The following is a 21613-nucleotide window of genomic DNA, read 5'->3' as shown; positions in this document are numbered from 1 at the left end:
ACGGCCGTCAAAAATGATACTATGTTATAATAACATCAACTAAATGTTATTAACTGAATCAAATGTTAACACACCCTCATCTCCCTGATTTTGTAAGTTAATTTCGTGTCAACCAGAACACTGCATGCATACAATGAACCTGCTACAATATAAATGTTCTCTCTGTAAAGCACTCTCTGCCTCTTGGAAGCCGGGCCACTATACCAAAACCTGCAAAGAGCCAAAAGCATATATACAATTAAACAATTAGGCGGTCATTACAACATTGGCGGTAAAAGCTGCTTACCGCCGTGCAGAAGACCGCCAACACACCGCCGCGGAATTCCGCCACAGCTATTATGACCCACATCTCGGAATCCGCCAAAAGTCAGACACCCACACAAGTCCGCCACACCAAAGGTCAGTGATAAACTGGCGAAAACAAAACCTCCACCGTCACGCCAACAGAAATACGCCCACACTATCATGACACACGAATCCACGCGGCGGTCTTTCAACCGCGGTATTCCATTGGCGGTACACACCGTCGCGCTCAAAATACACACACATTAACAAAACGTAGCCACATTGGACAATTCAAAATACACACACCTGATACACATACACACACCACTCCCACACACCCATTACAATATAAAACGCACACCCACATCACCCACAAACCCCTATGACAAAAAATTCCGAAAGAAGGCCAGAGAGAGACAGCACCAGCAATAACAACAGCATCCACAGGCACACAACACGATCACCCACACAACTTCCACACACCTCACACAACACACCACTACATATCACCACACTTATCACCACACACTCCACCCCACACATCACCTACACCACCCCATGGCACGGCAAAGACACCCCAGGTTCTCGGAGGAGGAGCTCAGGGTCATGGTGGAGGAAATCGTCTGGGTAGAGCCACATCTATTCGGAGCACAGGTGCAGCACACCTCCAGAGCTAGGAAGATGGAGCTATGGCGAAGACTAGTGGACAGGGTCAACGCAGTGGGACAACACCCAAGAAATCGGGAGGACATCAGGAAGAGGTGGAACGACCTACGGGGGAAGGTGCGTTCCGTGTTCGCAAGACACCACCTGGCGGTTCAGTGGACTGGCGGCGGACCCCCATCTTCTCCCCCACAACTAACAACATGGGAGGAGCAGGTCTTGGCGATTCTGCATCCTGAGGGCCTCGCAGGAGTAGGTGGAGGAATGGACTCTGGTAAGACAAAGCTTTACTATTACATCCCCCACCCTACCTGCATGCTATCACATACCCCCACCCTCACCCCCAGCACCCCAACTCCTCACATATGTCCCAACATCACAAACCACACATCCCAACACCAAGCCCTGCATGCAACAACAAAGCATGGACACCCATCACCAAAGCATGCCCATTGCACATACCCATACACCCCCCTAAACCATCATCACACAAGCTCCCACACAGGAATGCTATCACTGGGGTACACGGTCACCCACCCATTGCACACCATTACACACACATATTTAATAACCATCCTTTTAAACCCCTGCAGGACCCCTACCCAACGTCACCGGACAGGAGGGTCCACACATGTCCACACCACCAACAGAAGAGGTCCACAGTGATGACAGCACCCCTGTCCAACTGGATCTAGATGACCAGCCCCGACCATCGGGGACCTCTGGACAGTCGGTTCCCCTCACACAGGCACAGGCCACCACAGACCTTCCCCCCTCTGGAAACACAAGCACAGCACCCACCCAGCGGGCCCATACCTCCGTCCCCAGGACACGTCAATCAGCTGTGTGTCCACCACTACAGGGAACCCAGGATAACCCACCACCCCAACAACAACAGGGACCTGGAGTCAGTGGTAGTGGTCCAGGGGACGGAGGCAAAGGAACACAGGGGAACTGTGAGGGCTGCTGTGCAACAGGGGGCGGACAGGCCAAGGGAACCCACTCTCCACGAGGCCCTCTCCTCCATCATGGGAGCCTACCACCACTCCCAGGAGACGATAACAACGGTACTGGCCAAGTTTCAGGAGACCCAGCGCTTGCAGGAGGAACAGTATATGGGCTTCAGGGAGGAACTCAGAACCATCAGCTCCACCCTGGGCACCATCATAGGGGTGCTGAAGGAAGTACTCAACACCAGGAGGGACACTGTGGCACTACAAGGGGCCCCTGCATGGACGATGAACTGCCCACCACCTCCGCCGGCGCTAGTGGACAGGACGCCCCGCCACAGGACCACCACACCAGCACCACACCAGCACCCCACCCCCTGCAGAGGGAGAACCACCCCGCAAACGGTCCCTGAGATCCAGGACAAAGACAGAGCAGAATGCCAAGACCCCCACCAAGAAATGAGACCACCCTGATTGTCATCCTACTGTCCCACTTTGTCACCCTGTAAATAATTAAACTGCCCCAGCTCCACTTCCTATGCCCATATGGGCAATGCACCTGTGAGACTAATAGACAGAACTCTGCAATGGACATTCCTCCACCATCCCCTCTCACCATTTCACTACCCCATCCAATATTGAGCATTTAAATAAACACACCTAAAGCACAAAATGATCTGCAGTCTGTCTGTGATTTCGAAATAGTGTATTAGCAATTACAGTGACAAAATGTTTTCTAAATAGTAATGTCAACATACCTATGTCACACAGCTCTAGACCATGAGGAATCTAAGCAGATGTCACACAGTGGGACCCACACCTGTGAAATCGTAAGGGAAAGTGACAACTCAGTGACCATACACTGGGTGAAAACGACAGACAGGAGAGAGGTAGTGGTGTCAAAGTACATGTAGTAGGCAGGTTTGTATTCCTACCTGTGTCTCACTGGAAATATTGCAGGATCACTGAGTCCCTGTTCTGCATGTCGTCTTCCTCTGCTTCCTCCTCATCACTGTCCACAGGCTCCACAGCTGCAACAACACCGCCATCTGGACCATCCTCCTGCAGAAAAGGAACCTGGCGTCGCAAAGCCAAGTTGTGAAGCATACAGCAGGCCCCGATGATCTGGCACACCTTCTTTGGTGAGTAGAATAGGGATCCACCTGTCATAAGGAGGCACCTGAACCTGGCCTTCAGGAGGCCGAAGGTCCGCTCGATCACCCTCCTAGTTCACCCATGGGCCTCATTGTAGCATTCCTCTGCCCTTGTCCTGGGATTCCTCACTGGGGTCAGTAGCCATGACAGGTTGGGGTAACCAGAGTCACCTGCAAATGGTGAGGGGCAACTGTTAGACACACACTAACGTGGAGAGATAGCCCCACACCCAGACAACCATTCCTACTGACTAGCTTCCAGGTGCTCACCTAATACCCACACACGGTGCCTCTGGAGTTGACCGATCACATAAAGGATGCTGTTATTCCGCAGGATGTAGGCGTCATGCACTGAGCCAGGGAACATGGCATTCACATGGGAGATGTACTGGTCTGCCAAACATACCATCTGTACATTCATAGAATGATAACTCTTCCGGTTTCTGTACACCTGTTCACTCCTGTGGGGGGGGGACCAAAGCCACATGGGTCCCATCAATGGCACCTATGATGTTGGGGATATGTCCCAGGGCATAGAAATCACCTGTCACTGTAGGCAAATCCTCCACCTGAGGGAAAACGATGTAGCTCCGCATGTGTTTCAGAAGGGCAGACAACACTCTGGACAATACGTTGGAAATCATAGGCTGGGATATCCCTGATGCCATGGCCACAGTTGTTTGAAATGACCCACTTGCAAGGAAATGGAGCACTGACAGCACCTGCACTTGAGGGGGGATTCCTGTGGGATGGCGGATTGCTGACATCAGGTCTGGCTCCAACTGGGTACACAGTTCCTGGATTGTGGCACGGTCAAGCCTGTAGGTGATTATCAAATGTCGCTCCTCCATTGTCGACAGGTCCACCAACGGTCGGTACACTGGAGGATGCCGCCATCTCCTCACATGTCCCAGCGGACGGTGCCTATGAAGGACAACAGCGAGCACAGAGTCAAACAACTCAGAGGTACATACCCACAGTTTACCCAGAACACCAATCATACACAAAAGGTAGCCTGTATGTGTGCTGAGTCTAGGCCTAGGTATGTGTGACGCAGTTGAAAATGAAGCCATGTGGGCCCCTGAAATGGCGGATGCCTGACCTCTAAAGTGGGACAATGGGATGTGAGGTAACTGCGCTGGTGTTGTACACCGTCACGGTAGGCGGTCGAAGACCGTGGCGCAATGCTGCATTGGTTAACATTGGACCCTATGGGTCCCAGGAGCCAATGACGATGTACGCCGGAGGTGACGGTACGCACCGCCGCGGACGTGACCGCCATTTTCTATCTGTTCAATCACTCGATACCTGATTTTCAACAGGAGAGGACCTACACTGCAAGTGCTGCTGTGACCTCGGTTTGGAAGAGACAATGGCTCGTGCGTCTGGGGAAAGGGCCCCTGCCTTCACATCGGAGGAGTTGGAGAAGCTCGTGGATGGGGTCCTCCCCCAGTACACGCTACTCTACGGTCCTCCAGACAAACAGGTAAGTACACAGGGAGCATGTTGTATGGGCTATGCCTGTGTGGAGAGGGCTGGATGTAAGAAGGAAGGGGGCAGAGTGCTGCATGCATGAAAGACGGTGAATGCATGTGCCACATGGCAAGGGTAGGGATGGGGGCAAATCACTTTGACGGTGCAGTTTGTAATGACTTCTCTTCTTCCCCTGTACATTTCATGTAGGTCAGCGCCCACCAGAAGAAAGATATTTGGCGATCCATCGCCAAGGACGTCCGGACCCTGGGGGTCTACCACAGACGGAGCACCCACTGCCGGAAAAGATGGGAGGACATTCGCCGCTGGAGCAAGAAGACGGCGGAGGATCAGCTGGGGATGGCCTCCCAACGTGGGAGGGGTGCCCGTCGCACCATGACCCACTGATGTTCAGGATCCTGGCGGTGGCCTACCTGGAGTTGGATGGGCGCTTGAGGGCATCACAGCAGACACAAGGGGGTGAGTACACTCTCATTCTGCTGACTTTGCGCGCAGTGGAGTTGTCTGGGTGGGGGAGGAGTGCTGTGGGTTTCCCTAGGCTAGGGCGAGTTCCGTAGGCAAGGCCCCTCCATAAGGCAGGCCATGTGGCACCCCAGCCCACCTCTGTAGAGTGCCAAGTACAGCTATTCATGCCCCTGTGTCATATATGTGTGCAGATGTCGTCCATATCCTTGTAGGCCATTTCCCAGGAATTGAACGGTGGAGCCCAAGAGCGCGGCGTAGTGCAGGGGGCTTCTGTGTCTGTCGTGTCCGCCAACTGTAGCAGTAATCCATGCACTCAACATGTCTTTCTTCTGTCATCCCCCCCTTTTTGTGGTCTCCCTGTTCTTGTGTGCATTAGCATCATCAGGCGGAGGAGCAGTGGCACCGGAGCAGGAGGGAGCTGCATCCCACATGGCCCTGGAGGGCGAGACTACAGACTCGGAATTCACGAGTGGGACGGAGGGCGAGGGGAGCTCCACAGCGGGGACAGGAGCTGACACCATCGACACGGACTCGTCCACTGATGGGAGCTCCCTTGTGGTGGCGGCAACATCTGTGCCCCCCGTATCTACAGGTACAGCTGCCCCTCCCCCTACCAGCACCGCCCTCCCAGCAGCCCCTCAGCCTTTGCCATGTGCCCGCTCACCCAGGAGGTTGGGCATCACCTTTGCCCCTGGCACCTCAGGCCCTGCCCCAATCACCCCTGCTGCCCTCAGTGAGGACGCCATTGACCTCCTCAGGTCCCTCACTGTTGGGCAGTCTACCATTTTGAATGCCATCCAGGGTGTAGAAAGGCAGTTGCAACAAACTAATGCATTCCTGGAGGGCATTCATTCTGGTCAGGCGGCCCTTCACCGAGCTTTTCAAACTCTGGCCTCAGCACTGATGGCAGCCATTGTCCCCGTCTCTAGCCTCCCCCCTCCAACTTCCTCCACCCAGACCCAATCCCCTGTACCTCTGCCTATCCCAAGCACACCATCAGACCAGCCTGCACACACCTCAACACACAAGGGAAGCTCAGGCAAACATAAGCACCACACATCCCACAGGCACTCACGCAAGCAACACACACATGCAGACACACCAACATCCACTGCCTCCACTGTGTCCCCCTCCTCCTCATCTCCCTCCTTCCTCCCTGTCTCGTCTACACTCACACCTGCATGCACTACCTCTACAGCCACTACGTCCCTCACCAGCACACCCACCAGCACACCCCGCTCACGTGCAGTCACCACCCCCACTACCATTCCCACGTCCCCTGTGTCCTCTCCCAGTGTGTCTGTGACACCCCCTCCCAAGATACACAAAGCAGGCACACACCCACCCAACAGCCATCCACCTCACGACTGCCTCCAGCGCATGCACCTTCACCCAAAGTCACCAAACGTACACCTCCTACTACCACCACCTCTTCCTCCACTCCCAAACCCCCTCCAGCTACCCGTCCCAGTGTGTCCAAAAAACTTTTCCTGTCCAGCCTTGACCTTTTTACCACACCTCCCCCACCCCGTCCATCTCATAGGTCCCGAAGTAGCACCTCAGCCAAAACATCTCCGGCACCAGTGGTGCCTGTAGTCACCGGTATGTGGAGTGCACCGGCCACCAGGACAGCCAGTGTGGCACGGAGCCACAGCACAGACAGTCCTCCACCTGTGAAGCATCAGAAGTTGGCCAGTGCCCGGCAGGAGAGGGGGAAGACTCCAGCCACCAAAGCCGCTCCCAGGGATCCCTTTGGGAGTGTGGAGTCAGCTGTGACACCTTCCAAGGTGGGGAAGGGCCACAAGAAACCCGGCAAGTCTGAGAAGAGCTGCACGGCGGAGAAGACCGCCATCATCCCCGCTGCCCAGGAGGCCACTGCCAGCCCCAGCCCAGCTGCCCAGGAGGCCACCGCCAGCCCCAGCACAGCTGCCCAGGAGGCCACTGCCAGCCCCAGCACAGCTGCCCAGGAGGCCACCGCCAGCCCCAGCCCAGCTGCCCAGGAGGCCACCGCCAGCCCCAGCCCAGCTGCCCAGGAGGCCACCACCATCCCCAGCCCAGCTGCCCAGGAGGCCACCGCCAGCACCAGCCCCTCTGGGCCATGAAGGACCGCCAGCAAAAGCCCCGCTGGGCCATGAAGGACCGCCAGCACCAGCCCCGCTGGTCCATGAAGGACCGGCAGCAAAAGCCCAGCTGGGCCATGAAGGACCGCCAGCAAAAGCCCCACTGGGCCATGAAGGAACGCCAGCACCAGCCCCGCGGGGCCATGAAGGACCACCAGCAAAAGCCCTGCTGAGCCATGAAGGACCGCCAGCAAAAGCCCTGCTGAGCCATGAAGGACAGCCAGCACCAGCCCCCCTGGGCCATGAAGGACCTCCAGCAAAAGCCCCGCTGGGCCATGAAGGACCGCCAGCAAAAGCCCCGCTGGGCCATGAAGGACCGCCAGCACAAGCCCCGCTATATATTTTGTACATGGTGTATATATATATATATATATATATATATATATATATATATATATATATATATATTTCTGCCTACTTGTTTGTAATATATTCCGATGGTTACACTCATTTTCTTTGCATTCTTCCGGGGGGGTTTGGGGGGGGGTGTAACTGTGATGTATTGATATGCATTAGTGTGTGTGCTGTAGTAGGTGAGGGTGGGGGTGTTGCGTGTGAGTGTCCCTGTTTTTTCCCTCCCCCCTCCCCTGTGTCGTAGGTGCAGTACTCACCGTGGTCTTCGCCGCTGGCGTTCGTGCTCCTGGTAGAGGAGCAGGAAGACTATCACAGGTAGGATTTGGAGTTCCGGTTCCATGGTGTCCTCGTTCCTCGTGGAGTGTGTAGAGGTGAGCGTTTTCCCTCCGAAATTTCTGTTTCCGCCGTGTTTTTATCCGCGGTGAATCCGCCCCGGAAAAGGTGGCGGATTGGCCTGTCATAGTAGTGTGGGCGGTACATTGTCTCCCGCCTGTCTGTTGGCGGTGGCCGCCGCGCTGTTTGTTTGTACCGCCGTGGCGGTCGGAGTGTTAAAGTGGCTGTCTTTGTTGGCGGTTTCCACCACAGTCGTAATTGCTATTTTTTTACCGCCGGCCTGTTGGCGGTCTTACCGCCGCTTTAACACCGTCCGCCAGGGTTGTAATGACCACCTTAGTGTTTCAAATATAGATCACCATATTTGCAAAGCAAGCCACGGGAGTTACAAGCATGAGCACTGAAGTAATTGAGATTAACCCTAAGTGGTGTCCCTGAATCTGTCAAAAGCGGTGGTAGAGTTTGACAAGCAGGGCACAAGTAGAGTGTGAAAAACAGCCACCCTTTCCCAGACTGTTTCATGCCCTTTCAACTTCAAAGTAAAAAACACCCTGATGTGGGAATCAAAGTCACACATCTAACTCAAGCTCATTGTTCTTGCACTATTCAAAAAAGGCTAATGTTCTGTGTTGCTGGCACTATTCTCTCATTCAAGGCTCGGTAAGTCTTATAAAACTCTACAGGTTTTCCTATCTTCCTATGAGATGAGTTCCTCTGAGCTATCCAGAGGCCCCATGGGCACTCATCAGTGCACTATTGCGGACCGCAATTCCACTACCTCAGGCCCAACTTGCTCCCTCTGGTTGTCGCTTGAGGGTTATTACCACTAACATGAGGGATGGTTGACCATATTCTCATGGCCAGTTAGGATTCTGGACACAGGCTGGGGAATGGCCACCATTTTTGGCTCTGGACCTTGGTTATAAACTTACCATCTGAAATTCTTTTAGAAGACTGTCAGGTGCCTCTGACCTGCGATCTTTGAATATTTAAATAAAATGTTATTTATCATTTTTGAAGTTACACAAAACTTACATGCAACAACCCACATTTGTGAGAATATAGGAAAGTACGAATTTAAATGCAGCATTATTGGAAAGTTCATCCTGTCCAAGTTGTAATTTGTGTACCAAAAAAAAAAATATCACATGCTACAAAATATATGTGTCACAAAGGAAGGATATAAAGAAAAAAGAATATGAAACAACACCAGTTAGGGAATATAGAATCATCATAATAGGCCTAGCAATGTTCAAAGCTTGCATATACTATACGCGCCACAGAACGGTCATCACTGTACAGTAGGTTCTCTCACAGTGTCCCGCTGGTCACACTGCAGCAAGTAGGCATCTAGTGGTTGCCATATATTTTTGGCCTAGCTGGGAGCGGCTGTAATGAAGAATAGATTTCGCTGGTGGTGTCAAAGAAGGAAAGGCTGTGCATCCAACTATGGACTGTTGGACAAAGCCTTTTGCCCCAATACAGTGTGATTTCTCACTTTACTGATAACGCCATTGCAGCAAACAGGTGGACCCTCGTAGGTACATCACAAACTTATGCTAGCAATGCCTGAAGAGGGTTGGGTGTTAGATCGGATCCCACCATCAATTTGAGCTGTGTAAAAGATGCTGTCCAATACCTCCCCACGTGGGTGCAGGTCCAAGCAAGGTGCACTAAATCAGCATCTTCCATATTGCATTTAGGACAGCAAAAATACCTTGTAGGGTCAATTTTGGCCAGGGAGCTTGGTGTGGTGTACACACACCTAAGGAATTTAAAATGTATGAGCTTATGCCTGTAATTGCGCGAAATGAGTTTCCTTTGCTGACAGCAATAATACCAAATCCAATCTTGTAGTAGGCGTTGCAAGTCACGCTCCCGGTGTTCCTGAAGACGCCCATCTTGAGTTGGAAGAAGGGCAAGACTAGCATGGTAGAGTTTGGAAACCCGGTGCCCTCCGCTAGTGTCACTGATCACTGCAGTCGAGGTGGCAAATGCAGGAGGGGCAAGTGCATATGAAGAGTTCTGAGCTTGTAGCGCATTATGTACGCGTCGCAAGACAAAACAGTCCATACTGGTCGCTTCTGCAAAATGCACATCGTCTGAATGGGAGAGAACGTGACCATCAGGGAAGAGATCCCTAAAGGTGCGCAGCTCATGGCGCGCCAGGGTGTTCTTAACAAGAGTCTCCAGTGCAGGAGGCATTAATGGGTTAACCACAACTTGAAGGGAGGGAGATTATAAGATGTCTCCAGCTAAGACTCTGAGTAGTTTGCACCATGCCCAGAAAATGGTAGACAATGTCTGGATGTCTCTGGGGTCTAGCAGGATCCCGCAAGGGAGGATGGCAATCAGCAGGCCCCCTCCGCCTGGTCACGCTCAGGCCTGTCATATGGGAACCAGGCATCCCTTCGGCATACTGGCCCTTTGCAACAAGATAGTAGAGCTGCAGATGTGGCACACCGAACCCTACCCCCTCGTAGGGGAGCACCAGGGTGCCCCATCCCACCGTGGGTCTGCAGCCAGCCAAAATCAAGCAGAGGAGCAGACTCCGTAACGTGGCAAAGAAGGCATTGGTGAGAGGGATAGGTATATTGAGAAAAAGATGCAAAAAATGAGGTGTATCAACATTTAAATAATAGTGACACAACCTGCCAGTGATACCAGGAATCATATGCATCCTTCAATCTGCGTTGTCAATTTGTCGACTGCTGGGCCATAATTCAAACGAAGAACATGCTCTTAATCCAAATGGATGTGGATGCCCAAGTATAAGTCGGATGACCACTTCAGAGGGTATTCACACAGTACCTGTGTCGTACTGTCTGTGAGCAGGAATAATTCAGATTTCTCACATTTGATTCGGAAGCCCAAGAGTTGGCTTTATCGCAGAATCTTGCGGACAATGGGCACTAAATTATCCACTGAGCGGCAAAGAAAAAGTAGGATATCGTCGGCATATAGCAACAGGAGAAGTGGGCTAGGTCTAAATTGAAGGCCTCGGTGGAGATGTTTTGCCTGTAGATGAATGACCAGTGAGTCCAGAGCTAATATAAGAAATAAGGGGGATAACAGATATTCCTGTTTCACCCCCCTGGCAACTGCGAGTGGGGCAGTTAGGGAGCCATTGGCACGTATGATGGTCTGCGGTTTGGAATAGAGGAGTTTAATTAGGGATGTTAATCCACAGTGTAGCCCCAGTTTTTGTAGCATGGCATGCATAAAGGCCACTCCAGGAAGTCAAAGACTTTCTTGGCATCAAGAAGTGCCACTGCCACTGGAACATCCAGTAATATTCTATTCAACACTGCAAGAGGGTACGCAAGTTAAGAGATGTGGAGCGATGAGCACCAAGCCTGACTGTAAGGTTGAGATAGTGGTCTCAAGTAGAAGCGACAGTCTAGTTGCAATCATTTTGGCCAGTATTTTGTTATCGAAATTGAGGTGTGACAATGGTCTGTAGGATGTGCAGTACAGTGCTTCTTTGCCCGGTTTCAATAATAATGTAATTACAGCTTCTCACAGAGTAGGGGGCAGTACCAACGCATCCAGCGATTCTGTGTACCTTTTGAGCAACTGTGGTGCTAGGAGATGTCTATAAGTGTTATAGAAGACTCCCATAAGGCCGTCCAAGCCAGGAACCTTGGAGCTAGCCAGGGAGTCAATGGCGGTTATGATTTTCTCTGGAGAAATTGGTTCACTGAGGATCAGCTGCTGCGCTTTTGTAAGCTAAACCATAGCGATCTCTGAGAGATATTCAATATCTCTCACGTCTCCCTTGTAGCAGAAAGTGCATAAGTGGGTGTAATACTGTAGGAGCTCCCCGAGCACTGTGCTGTTATCTGTTGTGCGTGTTCAGTCTTCAAGCAACAATTCCAGGATACATCCCCCTCCTGGTTGATGATGGAGCAATCGTGCCAGCGTACGCCCCTGGCGTTTGCCCTCATCATAACTCCGGGCTCAAGTGTGTCTTCCCAGGTGTGCCACCTCCCGATCAGCCAAGTCCCAAAACTCATCCATAAGGGATGCATGGAGGAGCAACTGCAGGTTGTCCGGCCACTGCAGCACAGCCTATCTAATTCTTGTAGGGCAGTGTCAACTTGCAACAGGGCGTTTCAAATAACTCGTGAACATGTGGAGAGAAAAGGGTAAGACTTGTTTCCACCACAAATTCCCTGAGGGGTTTTCAGAGTCCATTCAAGCCTGCCACAAACCACCTTTAGTTGGGTTTTGGTGAGGTGCGGCTAGTGAGCTAGGAGGCCTGGGGTGACAGCTGCCAATTGGTGTGAGAGTGACTCAGTCGCCTACAATGCAGAGGTGCTGCTGCCCCAAATCCAGCTGTCTCATTGCTATGCAAGAGTCATTATGACAACTACACTTGCATGTTTCGGGAAACAAATCCCACGGATGTAAGCTTTAAAGGCCTCCGAGAGGTGGCCTGTTTTGTAACTGATCCTACATTCAGGGTGAACTAATCAATTATAGCAGTTTGGAGCTCCTCATGGAAAACCTTATCATGGAGGGCATTGCACGGAAATCGCCAGCTGCGTTCCCTGCCACTGTGAAAGGGCACCACCAGTATCATACGAACTGGGGAGTGATCTGAGAGTCTGCATGGGAGATGGGAGATGCAGTTTGACCAGGGAAGCATTGTGAAAGACAGTAGCCAATAACCTATATGGGACCATGTATTATGGGGTACCAAATAAAATGTGAATCATGGGAGTGCAGCATGTTTGAGGCACTATGCATCTCGGATTGAGTAAGTGTCACATAGGGATTTTGGTGTACCACTGGTTGCTGTAGTGGTAGTAAAGGATCTAGAAACATATTAAGGTATCCCCCACAGTGTAACATGGTCGGGTTAAACTCGGCCCAAGAGGGATCTCAACTCATAAAAAAATTCCATGGTATGAACATTAGATGGGAAGTCGGCGGGGATGCCTAGCGGAGCTTGATAGCTCCTTCCTCAGGCTCATCCGTGGTCCCTGTCACCGCAGGGCCTCCGAGACCCACGCCGGGTGTACTGCCACATATTGTGTATCGCCGACTCCCCGTGCTCTCCTTTCATAGTTTTCAGGATATGCATGCCTCCCTCTTTGTGGTGAGGATAGCTGTGTCCCTGATGTCTGTGGGTAGTGGTTTGAGGCTGTAATAAACGGTTTAGGAGTGTTGAAGAGCCGGAACTTCACATCTGAGCTGCCATCTTGGTTGCTGGTGTGGCCACGCCCCAAGATCTTTGAATCTTGAACTAACCTGGCAGACAAAGCCACCTTTGCACATCAATCATTCCATTTAGACAGCATGAACTTTAAAACAGCCACGAGGTAGCAGGGGCCCATAGCAGAAATAATAAAGAGCATTGTTAAATAAGCAAATGCAGTAGTCACACCACATAAAAGTAAAATAGATTTCAAATGTACATTTTGTCATCAATTGAATTACTTTTCAAACAGTTAATTTCCCTCCTCTCTACCCACAACATCACTTATTTTAAAACAGTTCCTCGTGGATTTATCTTGCCACCCAAATTGCAATTCATATATTCACTTATTTGAAGGAGCATTTTTCAATTATAAATGCATATTACATTGGGGTCCTCTGGGAGGCATTCAAGGCCCCCGCGATGGTTCTATCAAGGAGTCCATCACAGTTCTTTCAGGGCACCCAAAAGAGCGCATATTTATGGGGAACCCCACAGCCTTCTATATCAATTTCTCCATTGCTGCACAGTAGTCCATGCTCTTACCCACTCGTGTTATGGAGGTGCTGATTCCCCTCTACAGTGCCTGGCCAGGTCCCACTTGGCTACCAGGCATGCTGTGGCCAGAAGAGTGCATGTGGCATGGGTTTCTCCCATCTCGTCCATAGTCCCCGACAGCATAATTTTTGCATCTAGTCACAGCCTGTGGCTGACAACCGCCCAATCCTGGTGTTAATCCCCAGGCTGTAACTCCTCACCACTGGGCACTCCCACAACACATGGTATAAAGAGTCTGGGAGTGGCAGCAGCAAAGACTCTCTGGCTCTAGGGGGGTGAGTCGACGGGAGTGGCAGCAGCAAATACTTTTTCACCCGGGGAGTGGGTCGACTGTGCACCAGAGTCTCTCAGAAGAAAAACAGATTCAGTGAACAAATTTGGATTGCATCAGATGCAAGCTTGTAGAAATAGCTAGTTCACGTAAGGCCATCTTCGCTTCTGTCCATTCGTTGCCGTTTCATGTGCCTACATCTTCTTCATAAATAGCCCTGCGAGCAAGCAAGGGATTTGGCATGTTTGCCACCAGGGTCTTATGGAGACGCGAGATGCCAGACATTTCATTAGTAACCAGTTCACAGACAAGAGGGCTGAACTCCAGAAGGGGATCCAGTTGTGCGCTGTATTTGTCATGGGCATGGCGCAGCTGGAGGTATTTGTAAAATTGGGATGGGAGTAGGCTGAACAGCACTGCGAGCTCCTGGAAGGATTTCATATGTCCACTGTCCCAGATATCCCCTAGTGTGAAAAAAACAAAAAGGTCCCAGGTGCCGATGCCAGCTAATCTACTGAATTCAGATAAACATGTCCCATGCCAGAGGGAAGTTGCTCCGGTGAGGGTGCCAAACATTTTGTGTGTCAAAGGTCCAAGTACCAACATTGAATAGGAATTCGTCTGACAGGCGGTAGCGAGTGAGGGGGCGATTTGCTATAGAGTAACAAAAGAATCCCATAAAGGCGTAGCAGCTCTTATTCCAGCCTATGCGCAGGATAATCTTTATGTGCATCGAAGTAGTGATTGATGGTGACCAGCTGCGATGCATAATAATATAACTTGACATCTGCCCAACTTAATCCCGCCTCAAATGGGGAAGATCTGCATTTCACAAAGGAGATTCTAGGAGCCTTGCATGCCCACAGGAAGCTGGTGATTTGGGCCTATGGGTCTGTAAAAAAGGCAGGTTGTAGAGGATAGGAATAGTGTTGTAGTGTGTTTAAAAAACAGTAAAGGGACACCATCTTGAACAGAGCACCCCTGCCCGCAACTGAGAAGTGCAGTTTCGACCACTCCCCCCATATCTTGCTGTGTTCTGACCAGCAGTGGGGTAATTTTAAGCTCCCAGTAGCGCTGTTCAGTAAGAGCCACTGTCATACCCAAGTACCCAAAGCTTTCACCAGCCACTCTTGACTGGCAGTTGACTCCCCCTCCAAGTGTCGCTCCCCGCAAGGGCACCAGGACTGATTTCCCCCAATTGCCCTTGAGCCCCACAGCATCTCTATAAATGGTGAGTATTCCAATCAGTCCTGGGTGCTTCTCACTGGGTATCTGCAAGAAAAGGAGCATGTCATCGACATACAAAGAGATGTGTTTGTCTGTTTCCTCCCTCCATGTAAAGCTGCCAAGTCAGGCGTCTGTTAGGATGAGCTACAACCGGGGCTCTGCCACCAAGGCAAGGAGCATGTGGGAGAGTGGGCAGGGCTCCATTCACCCGGGCCCACAAATCTGAGTAGAGGAGAGACACCTGTTTCCTAAAACGTGGGACAAATTGCATCATTTCAAGTACCACCTGGGGGAGGGGACAGTGCACCAAGTCAAACGTCTGATCTATTTCAACCAGTAGCAGTGGTGCATTTTCCTGGAGTTCATCCAGGTGGACCAGCACCAGGTGAAGCAGCTGGATACAGTGGCTGGAGCTCCTCCCCGGCATAAGGCCATTTTGGGCAGGGTGGACAATAGATTGTATCATCATGGTCAGGCACGAAGGCAGAACCTTGACCAGGATTTTCACTTCCAAATTAATGAGGAAGATGGGGAGATAACACCCAGTCTCTTCCAGGGGCTTTCCAGGTTTTAGAATCACTGTGATGGTCGCCTCACTGAGGTCCTGCGGGAGTTCCTTTCTTTCATTGGTGTCTTCAGTGAGTACTAGAAGATGAGGGATCAATAAGGAGGAAAAGATTTTATAGCACTCCAACGGGAACCCATACGGGCCCAGAGTCTTCCCTAAGGACGTGGATGATGTTGCCTGCTAGATCTCTACCAAGATAAGCGGTTGCTCAAGATTGTCACTCTCCTCTATGCTTGGCATGCGGATGAGCAATCCATGAATGATGGGGCTATCCTGCTCCGGACCCCCTGCCACCCACAGAGTGTAGAGGGTCTGGAGGTAGGACACAAACTCCCTCGCCAAGAGGTCTGATTCCCTCAGTATTTTGCACTGTGTGGATCGCAGTTCTGTGACTAGGCTTTACGAGTGTGTGGCCACCGTCCATAGCAGCTTGGCAGCTTTGTCTCCTACTTCAGGGTCAGGCAGGCCTGTGCTAGGTCTCTCTGCAATGCAGGCAATGGGGTAGCTGAGGCCGTCTGCTCTAGTTCATCGGTGACACCATCAACCTGTAGTAGTTTCTCCTCTTTAAGGTTGTTACGGTCACTGATGAGCGAGAATGCCTTACCACGGAGGAACGTTCTGAAGACCACCCACAGTATAGCAGGGGAGGGGACCATAACCTGGTTAACATCAAAATAGTTGACTATACTGCCTCAGATTTCCTCTGCAAAGTCGCAATCTAGGAGCCACCAGGCATCAGCCTACCCATTACCCGTTCACCCCTCTGGCGACCCTCCTCCGGTCAGTAGCACCGGGAAATAATCCGAGAGCCCCCTAGGCAGAATCTGTGTCCGCGTAATGTGACTCACTTGAGAGGAAGACAGTAGGAAGTTGTCTAAAAGGGAGAAAGTGTCATGAGGATGGGAGTAAAAGGTGTATTGTTGTTCAGTGCGGTGTTGTCATCTCCACTCATCTACCAATCCCAGAGCATCTGTCCAGTCTCTTAGGCATAGGGAGCAAGCCACTGTCAGGCCAGATATTGTGTCCCACCCCGGGTTCACGACTGCATTAAAGTTGCCCCATGGCCTCCATCAGGTGTGGTGCTACTGCCTCTAGTGTTTTTCCAGGCAGTTTGAGAGTGGCACAGATACTGCCCAATGTCTATGGATGTTGCTCAAGTGTCCCGTTTATGACCACAAACCTCCCCAAGGAGTCAGTTTGCACCCCACACATCACTAGTGGGAATGTCTTTGGAAGGAGGATCACCACCACCTTGTGTCCCCTTGTGTAACCCAAATGGTAGATTCTTGTATAGCCATGCCACCCTAAGGAAGGAGCAATTGGTCCCCAGCAGGTGTGTTTCCTCGAACAACAGCTACGGTGGACAGTTCCGCTTGGTGTACGTTAGAACCGCGCCCACTTGATCTTGTCATTAAAACCATTCACGTTCCAACTGACTATGGTGTGTTCCCCTAGTAGGGCCGCTATTATGTCCTTACCCTTTGTGTTGGATTAGATCTTACATGGCGCCTGGAGGAGATCAGAGTGGGGGTCCACGATGTTTGCACGTCTAACTCAGTAGAACAGAGAAAACTCAAGAACCAACATTCCAGATGGTCCGCAACAGGCGGAAACTGTACCAGCAGAAAAGGGGAACACACTCCCCAGGTGTGTCATAAAGAAAGGCAAGATGGGACCCCGTCTGGCCCTGGCAGCTCTCATGGTGTCTCTTTTCCCCTGTAAAAACTGAGAGGTCTCTATCTGGGCAAGGAATCCCTTTCACTAAGAGAGATGCATGCTACTGCACAATGTAAGCCCGCAGATGTTCTCTCTATCACCGGATATGCAGTGCCTGAAAGTTTCCCACGGGAGCCAGAGAGATTGTGCACCCTTGATTGCATATTAGTCCCCTCCTCTCCCATTAAATTAAATGCACATTTATACACCACAATGAAAGACAAGACCCCTCTGGTAACACCCAAAGTGCTGGGTAGATGGAGGACTGAACTTCCTGCGGAACCAACCGAGGTGAAATGGAAGTACTGGGGGGCGATTCCTGGTGGCCCACCGCCCTAGGCCCCGCACCCACCCCTGCAAACCACGCACGCAACCTCCGCATCATCCTGGACCCCTCCCTCTCCATGACACAGCAAATCAATGCACTAACATCCTCCTGCTTCCACACACTCCGCACTCAAGATCCTACTCAACAGTAACCCCTCACTCACCCCCCCCCCACAAGCGCCTTGAGACCCTCACGGGTGAGTAGTGCGCTCTATAAATGTTTTCGATTGATTGATTGATTATTACAATCGAATTAAATGATGAAAGACATCGTCCGATGAGGCCAAAATGGCGGCATGATCTTTATCTAAAATCCTGACTGGTATGGAACGCTTTTTCCATGCACTATGGAACATTAAAATGTAAGCGCTACTAACTTTGCAACATCGCTTAATTTTTGGAAATGCTACATGGTGCTTTTTGACAACCTCTGACGTGCCTGATTACATTATTAAGTAGCGCGAGGTGGAATACGGAAAGAAATCACGCGCTTGGCCTAGCGGTAAACTACAAACGTGCACACGTTATGCAATGCGATAATACGATACCACGTATTGAATTTGCTTGCAATAACTTTGTACGCCGTTTTTTTTCCCTTTCTCCTTTTTCAATATTGGGGGTGTGATCTTTATCTAAAATCCTGGCTGATACGGAATGCTTTTTACATGCATTACAGAACATTAAAATGTAAACGTTACTAACTTTGCAACACTGCTTAGTTCCGGAAATGTCACAAAGTGCTTTTTGACAATCTTCGATGTGCCTGATTATATTATTAGGTAACGCGAGGTGGAATACGGCAAGAAATCATGCGCTTGGCCTTCTGGTAAATTACAAACGTGCACGCGTTGTGCATTATGGTACTAAGTATTGAATTAGCTTGCAATAACTTTGTAGGCCCCTTTTTTTTTTTCTCCTTCTCCTTTTTCAATACTGGTCTGACTACATTGCATTGTAATGCATCACAGAAGACGACGAGATAGCACATACTAGGCATTGCAAAATCAGGAAAATGCAACCGCTCTCTACCTCATTATATTGATTAGCACTAATGTTATCTAAAAATACAAAAAAAGCAATTGCATAGTTTACTAAACTTCACATGAACCCGGCAAGAGCTCAATGCAATCCACATAGTGACTATTATACTTGCATAAGAAGACAGAAATAACTTATTGTTCACTTCTTCTCTTAAAATCTTCATGCTTAAATATAACAAGCTATTCATGTGGATCTTATAAACAATTTTAAATGGAAAAAGAACATACGCTTTAATGTAGATACCAACCGGTGCTCAAGATCAAGGTTTTTTGTTGGAATTGAACTATCAAGTGACTAGACACCCTTTATAAATAGAACCCTGAAACATAATTGATCTATTACATATGTCAGACCCCAAAGTAGTAAGGCAATTGTCATACAGTGCAGCTTTATTATCACATCCTGGCGCCACTGACTCTAAAGGTAAAATGGAAGATTCTACTGAGCTACCTTCAGCAGCTATGGATACCATTTTCAAAGAATTGTTAGACATAAAGGTGGTCATTACAACCCTGGCGGACGGTGTTAAAGCGGCGGTAAGACCGCCAACAGGCCAGTGGTAAAAAAATTGGAATTACGACCATGGCAGAAACCGCCAACAAAGACAGCCACTTTAACACTCCGACCGCCACGGCGGTACAGACAAACAGCTTGGTGGTCACTGCCAACAGACAGGCAGAAGACAAAAGTACCGCCCACAGTATCACAACCTACCAATCCGCCACCTTTTCCGGGGCGGATTCCCCGCAGACAAAAACACAGCGGAAACAGGACTTTGAAGGGAAAACGCTCACCTCTACACACCCCACGAGGAATCCGGACGCCATGGAACCCGAGCTGCACATCCTGCCAGCCCTCATCTTCCTGCTCCTCTACCAGGAGCACGAACGCCGGCGGCGAAGACAACAGTGAGTACTGCACCTACGACACAGGGTAGGGGGGAGGGAAAAAACAGGGACACACCCATGCAACACCCCCACCCCCACCCCCTGCCTCACCCACTACAACACACACACATTACATATACATTATAGTTACAGCCCCCAACCCACCCGGAAGAATGCAAACACAAAAGGAAATGAGTGTAACCATTGTAATATATTAAAATCAAGTAAGCAAAAATATATATATATACCATAAACAAAATATACACCAAGCATAGTAGTCCAGGTAGTGCTCCAATGAAGTCTGTGGAACACTGGGCCCACACGGTATTTGTGAGGCCCACACAAGATCCCCGGCCATGACGGAGAGAACACTGCAGGGGCATCAGAGAGCAAGAAAACAGGCACCTCAGGGGGAGGGAAAGGGGGGGCACCTCAGCCGGTTGAATGCACGACGCCAAATCCACGAGGGGGCCACATGCCCACTGTTCCATCCTGGGGAGTGCAAAGCCACGGTCTCTCAGGTCTATACAGTGGGTGGGTTGCCCACTGTTCAATCCTGGGGAGTGCAAAGCCACGGTCTCTCAAGTCTAAACAGTGGGTGGTTTGCCACTGTTCAATCCAGGGGAGTGCAAAGCCACAGTCTCTCAAGTCTCTACAGTGGGTGGTTTGCCCACTGTGCAATCCTGGGGAGTGCAAAGCCACAGTCTCTCAAGTCTCTACAGTGGGTGGTTTGCCCACTGTTCAATCCTGGGGAGTGCAAAGCCACAGTCTCTCAAGTCTATACAGTGGGTGGGTTGCCCACTGTTCCATCCTGGGGAGTGCAAAGCCACAGTCTCTCAAGTCTATACAGTGGGTGGTTTGCCCACTGTTCAATCCTGGGGAGTGCAAAGCCACAGTCTCTCAAGTCTCTACAGTGGGTGGTTTGCCCACTGTGCAATCCTGGGGAGTGCAAAGCCACAGTCTCTCAAGTCTCTACAGTGGGTGGGTTGCCCACTGTTCAATCCTGGGGAGTGCAAAGCCACAGTCTCTCAAGTCTATACAGTGGGTGGGTTGCCCACTGTGCCATCCTGGGGAGTGCAAAGCCACAGTCTCTCAAGTGGATGACAGTCTCCACTGGTTCTGGAGGGGGCATGGTGCCCAGAGTGCTTCATCCTGTGAAGGACAGAGGTAGTGGATGTATCTCTCCACTGGTTCTGGAGGGGACATGTTGCCCAGAGTGCTTCATCCTGCTGAGGACAGAGGTAGTGGATGACAGTCTCCACTGGTTCTGGAGGGGGCATGGTGCCTAGAGTGCTTCATCCTGCTAAGGACAGAGGTAGTGGATGTCTTTCTCCACTGGTTCTGGAGGGGGCATGGTGCCCAGAGTGCTTCATCCTGCTAAGGTCAGAGGTAGTGGATATGTCTCTCCACTGGTTCTGGAGGGGGCCCTGTGCCCAGAGTGCTTCATCCTGCTCGTGACGGACTCAGTAGCGTCAGTGCCCTTGGCGTTCAGGGGCCAGCGGTGCTTGTGGCGGCGGTGCCCTGTTCAGCCGTGCTTGTAGCGGCAGTGCCCTGTTCAGCTGTGCTTGTAGCGGCAGTGCCCTGTTCAGCGGTGCATGAGGCAGCGGTGCCCTGTTCACTGGTGCTTGTAGCAGCGGTGCTTGTAGCGGCGGTGCCCTGTTCAGCGGTGCTTGTAGCGGCGGTGCCCTGTTCAGCGGTGCATGAGGCGGCGGTGCCCTGTTCAGCGGTGCTTGTAGTGGCGGTGCCCTGTTCAGCGGTGCTTGTAGTGGCGGTGCCCTGTTCAGCGGTGCATGAGGCGGCAGTGCCCTGTTCAGCTGTGCTTGAGGCGGCGGTGCCCTGTTCAGCGGTGCATGAGGCGGCGGTGCCCTGTTCAGCAGTGCTTGAGGAGGCGGCCTCCTTTGCAGTGACTCAGCTGCTGGCGGTCCTCTCTGTCCCAGCAGGGCTTGTGCTGGCGGTCCTCTCTGTCCCAGCGGGGCTTGTGCTGGCGGTCCTCTCTG

Source organism: Pleurodeles waltl, chromosome 6 (genome assembly GCF_031143425.1).
Source record: "Pleurodeles waltl isolate 20211129_DDA chromosome 6, aPleWal1.hap1.20221129, whole genome shotgun sequence".
NCBI lineage: Eukaryota > Metazoa > Chordata > Amphibia > Caudata > Salamandridae > Pleurodeles > Pleurodeles waltl.
Note: the sequence above shows the minus strand (reverse complement) of the source record.